This window comes from Cebus imitator, unplaced genomic scaffold (assembly GCF_001604975.1).
Source record: "Cebus imitator isolate Cc_AM_T3 unplaced genomic scaffold, Cebus_imitator-1.0 Scaffold668, whole genome shotgun sequence".
NCBI classification, from domain to species: Eukaryota; Metazoa; Chordata; class Mammalia; order Primates; family Cebidae; genus Cebus; species Cebus imitator.
The window spans coordinates 722052-728027 of NW_016107983.1; positions in this window are offsets into that span (position 1 = coordinate 722052).

The window sequence follows — 5976 nt, forward strand, 5'->3', positions numbered from 1 at the left end:
AGACAGAGAAAGAGAGAAAGACAGGCACCATTCAACTGGGATACCAGGAAGATAAATGCAAAAAGACCTCTTAGGAGTAATGAGTATCTCAGAAGAAAGGAGACGAGTACTAACTGTTACTTCCCAGTTCTAAATCATCCTAATTCTCCTATCTTCCTTACTCTTTTTAAAAGTAGCTTCCTTCCTTCCCTCCTTCCCTCCTTTCTTTCTTTCTCTGTCTTTCTTTCTTTCTTTCTTTCTTTCTTTGAGTCTTGCTCTGTTTCCCAGGCTGGAGTGCACTGTAACAATCTCAGTTCACTGCAAACTCCATCTCCCGGGTTCAAGCAATTCTCTGCCTCAGCCTCCCGAGTAGCTGGGATTACAGGCAACTGTCACCACACTTGGCTAATTTTTGTATTTTTAGTAGAGACAGGGTTTCGCCATCTTGGTCAGGCTGGTCTTGAACTCCTGACCTCATGATCCACCGCTTCAGCCTCCCAAAGTGCTGGGATTACAGGCATGAGCCACCATGCCCAGCCTCTTTCTTTCTTTTTTTTCTTTTTCTCTCTCTTCCCCACCTCCCTCCTTCTTCTTCTTCTTCTTCTTTTTTTTTTTAACACTCTTGTTGCTCAGGCTGGAGTTCAGTGGTGCAATCTTAGCTCACTGTAATATCTGCCTCTTGGGTTCAAGCAATTCTCCTGCCTCAGCCTCCCGAGCAGCTGGGATTACAGGCGTGCATCACCGTGCCCAGCTAATTTTTGTATTTTTTGTAGAGACAGGGTTTCACCATATTGGCCAGGCTGGTCTCGAACCCCTTACCTCAGGTGATCTGCCCACCTCAGCCTCCCAAAATGCTGGGATTACAGGTGTGAGCCACCGTGCCTGGGAGGAATTAACTTTCTTTTATTGTGATAAAATATATATAACATAAAATGAGCCATTTTACCCATTTGAAAGCACACCGTTTGATGGCATTAATGACCTTCACGTTGTTGTGCAACCATCACCACTAACTGACAAAACTTTATCACTCCAAACAGAAACTGCAACCGTTAAGCAGTAACGCCTCATTTCCTCCACCCCCTGCCCCTGGTAACCTCTAATCTATCTCTGAGAATTTACACATTCTAGATATTTCACATTTCAAATATTCATAACAACATTTGTCCTTTTGTGTCTGGCTTAATTCACTTAGCATAATGTTTCCAAGGCTTACCCATATTGTTGCATATGTCAGAACTTCTGATACATGAATAATATTCCACTGTGTGTATGTATCACATTTTATTAATCTATTCATGTGCTGACCTACACCTGAGTGGTTTCCACCTTTTGGATATTGTGAATAATATCACTGTGAACAGTGGCGTTCAAGTGTCTATTTGAGTACCTGTTTTCAGTTCTTTTGGTATATACCCAGGAGTGGAATTGCTGGATCATATGGTGATTGTATGTTTAGTTTTTGTTGTTGTTTTTGAGACAGAGTCTCACTCTGTTGCCCAGGCTGGAGTGCGGTGGAGGAATCTCAGTTCACTGCAGCCTCCACCTCCTGGGTTCAAGTGATTCTCATGCCTCAGCCTCCCCAATAGCTGAGATTACAGAACTGTGCCACAACGCCCAGCTACATTTTGCATTTGTAGTAGAGACAGGGTTTCACCATGTTGGCCAAGCTGGTTTGGAACTCCTGACCTCAAGTGATCCGCCTGCCTCTGCCTCCCGAAGTGCTAGTATTGCAGATGTGAGCCACTGCATCCAGCCTATATGTTAAGCTTTTTAAAGAAACTTCTTGCTTTTTCTTTTGAAGTCACTGGAAAAACTCTGCTTCACTTTATGTTGTATATAGGGGCTGAATCCTTTCTGTAGAATAGAACAGGACCCTCTGAGTTCACTGCCATGATTACAATTTCCATATAGTGGGTATCTCACCTAATTCTCAAAACTCTGAAAGGAACTGTTTTCTCTAATGCAGAAAGGAGAAACCTTGGGGCCCAGAGGTTCAACACCTAAATTTCTGAATCTCAGCAGCCCACCCTCTTTTGCAGTCCAAGCAGGTATTACTTTTCTTTCTTTTTCTATTTTTCTTTCTTTCTCTCTCTCTCTTTCTTCCTTTTTTCTTTTTCTTTATTTCACTCTTTCTCTTTCTTTCATTTATTTTTTCCTTTTTCTCTGTCTTCCTTTTTTTTCTTTTTCTTTCTTTCACTCTTTCTCTCTTTCTTTCATTTATTTTCTTCCTTTCTCTCTTTCTCTTTCTCTCTTTCTTTGTTTCCCTCTTGCCCTGACTGATCTCAAACTCTGGGCTCAAATAACCCTCCTGCCTCAGCCTCCCCAGTAGCTGGGATTACAAACTCAGTTCACTCCCCTCCCCCAATAATAGAATTAAAATGCAAAGTTCTATCTGATTAGAAGAAAAACAGTATGAGAATCCTATCACCTTGCATAAATGTTGGCTGCATCATTTTGGGAGGCGTCAGAAGTATAATTAAGATATTTTTATAAATGAAAACACTGCAATTTGCCATAAGTGGGACTGTGCATAAACCGAGAACAGAACCAAACCAGCTCATTTCCTCTGTCCCTCTGTCTCTGTCTCGGATTCTTGGGGAAGAAGAATTATAATTAACGCAGAGATGATACTTAATCAGAACACGATCTCCTGTTACCTCCCAATGAAACTCACTGACTTCTCCAGGGTGATGGGGAGGAGCCGGCTGGTGGCTTGAGTGTGAGGTGTTTCGTGCACTTTAGCAGGAAAGGTGAAGCAAGATAGGGGATTCAGACCCACCAGCTTGAGCTGCCTATAGTAGCCCCAGGCTCCACACTTATTAGCAAGTTGAACCCACACCTTCCTTCACACCCATCTGGGCAGCAGCTGAGGTGAGAATTCCACTGCCCACCCCTCTCTTCCAGCATTTGCTCCTGCTTCCCCCAACCCCACATGAGTTTGCCTACAAAATTTGTAGGGCATACAGTTAAACTCCTGTAGGGATGGGAGAAGCAGGGGCTACCTACCTGGCAAAGCAGCCTTCAAAGCCTGGTTTAAGAGGAAATCTGGCCAAAGATCTTTCCTCCCACTCCACTGAAGACGCCATTCCTGAGCCTCTCCATTTCATCAACCTGGTTTATCATAATCATAGCTCTTACCACTCCCTGAAATCACATTTGATTTTAATCAATGTCAGATGTACCCATTTCCTCTGTCCCTTCACAAGAACGCAAGCACCTAGAAGTAGGGACTTTGTCTCATTTACCAAGGTATATTACCAAGGTATGGAATTGTGCCTGACACACAAGTTTTGAAAACATGTGAATGAAATAATGGATGCCTGTTTTCTTATTTTCATTTCTGTTTTCCTCACTCAAAGTCCCTTCCATTATTTGAAGTCTTCAATAAAGTTTGATTTCATACCATGTCTTCTTCTGATCCATATTTGCCCATATGCAGGCAAAATGGGATGGGGAGAGTAGTGGCAGCATTGCGAAGTGGCCTCAGGGAGTGGGTGGGGACGAGCAGTTTCATGGGGTCTGGGGGGCTGCTACTGGGGTTTTAAAGAAAAAGCTGATCTTCTTGCACTGGAGGAATTACTAGTGTAGAAGGCAGGTGGACGCCTAAACACACAATCACGGAGTCCGTGGAAAGTGTCAGGATACTAGAAGCACAAGGGGAAACGCAGCCTCCCGTGGTGGGCCAGGGATGAGGAATGCTTCAAGAGGAGGTGACATCTGCACTGAGTCTTGAAATAGGAGCCAGCCAGGCTCTAGAGGGGGGAGGGGAGGCATTCAAGAAAGAACGTGAGGTCACGAATGCAAACGAAACCATGAAATAAGCAACAGTTGCCAACTGACCTCCTGGAATTGACTCTAACAATCCACCAGTAAGTGGGTTAAAACGTTCTCTGCCTCCCCTGGTTAGACTGAGCTCCTTGAAATTAGGAACTGTCAGCCAGGCACGGTGGCTGACGCCTGTAATCCCAGCACTTTGGGAGGTTGAGGCAGGAGGAACACTTGAGGTCAGGAGTTGGAGGCCAGGCTGACCAACATGGTGAAACTCCATCCCTAGAAAAATGCAAAAATTAGCCAGGCGTGGTGGCGGGCATCTGTAATCCCAGCTACTCGGGACCCTGAGGCAGGAGAATGGCTTGAACCCAAGAGGCAGAGGTTTCAGTGAGCTAAGCTGGCACCACTGCACTCCAGCCTGGTCAACAAAAGCAAAACTCCATCTTAAAAAAAGGAAAAAAAAAAAAAAAGAAAGAAAAGTAGGAACACTCTTATTTACCAGGACATATCTAATGTCCTAAGAAAATGCCTAGCACAGAGTAAGTGTCAGAAAATACTCATTGAAAAGCTGTCTTGCAGCCTTCCCATTTTATGTAAGAACAGCAGCAACATATGAATAACAAAATAAAGAAGTTTCTCTGCTGGGCGCAGTGGCGGCACCTGTAATCCCAGCACTTTGGGAGGCCAAGGTGGGTGGATCACCTGAGGTCAGGGGTTCGAGACCAGCCTGGTCAACATGTTGAAACCCTGTCTCTACTGCAAGTATGAAAAAATTAGCTGGTCGCAGTGGCACACGCCTGTAATCCCAGCTACTTGGGAGGCTGAGACACAAGAATCACTTGAGTCCAGGAGGCAGAGATTGCAGGAGGTGGAGGTTGCAGTGAGCCAAGATCATGCCACTGCTCACCAGCCTGGGAGACAGAGTAAGACTCCATCTCAAAAAAAAAAAAAAGCAAGTTTCTCTAGTACAAAAAAGAAAATATTTGTTGAATGAATGAGCCAAAGCACCACTGCCTAGATTATCTTGCCTTATCCCTCAGACCAAATGCCTCTGTACCTGTGCTCATGTAAGTCATATCAGAGCTTGCTATGTATGTTAGCATTATATATAAATTATTAGACAGCCCTCAATGGATGACAGGGTCACTGGTCACAGAGTGAAGGCTCCAGTCAGATAAGGGGCACAGCATTTGTCTTTGGTTCAATGTGTTTAATGCTTGGTTATGATATTTATACACAAAGGAAAGCAATACTGTTTGTTTTTACCAGGACAATCTTATAATGTGAGTGGAAACAGGCTCCTAAAATAATAATGGTGACAATTATGCTAATATTTATTGAATGCCTACTGTGTGCCAGACAGTTTGTTTATAACCCACCCAGCTAACTTGTAGGATGGGTGATACTACCTACTATAAAAGAGGAAACTAAAACTCATAGGAATTGAGAAACTTGACCAAGCTTATATCCCGTAGTAGGTGGTTCAGACGATCCTCCTGCTTAAGCCTCCCCAAGTACTGGGGTTACAGGCTTGAGCCACCCCTGCTGGACCCCTGCTTTTTTCTTTTTCCTTTTTTTTAAAGACAGGGTCTCACTCTGTTGGCCAGGCTGGAGTGCCATGGTATGATCTCAGCTCACTGCAGCCTCGACTTCCCAGGCTCAAGGGATCCTCCCAAGCAGCTGAGACTACAGGTGTACACCACCACACCTGGCTTTTTTTTCTTAAATTTTTTGTAGAGACAGGGTCTTGCTGTGTTGCCCAAGCTGGTCTCAAACTCCTAGACTCAAGCAATCTTCCCACTTTGGCCTCCTGAAGTACTTAGATTATAAGCGTGAGCCACCATGCCTGGCCCATTTTTCTTAAAATTAGTTTAACACTGTATTCTTCCTCTTTTGGAAGTCCTCTTCTGATGAATTTGTTCATCCAAAAAACATCTTCCAAGTTCCCACTCTGTGGATGGCACAGTCCCAGGTGGTAGAGGTACCTACTTTGGTCTCAGGAGCTTAGGGCCTCATGAGGATGATGGGTATTTGATAATTAAACAAGGACTTCAATACAACTGTGGTTAGCATTCCTTTTTTTTTTTTTTTCCCACCTGCAACTGTCTTGATCAAGTTATATGTGGTTAGTATTCCTAAGGAAAAGTGTGAGCTGCTCTGTTTATGAGAGACACGAAATCTAGCCTGTGACGCGAGCTGTCAGGGCCGGCGTCCCTAAAGAGG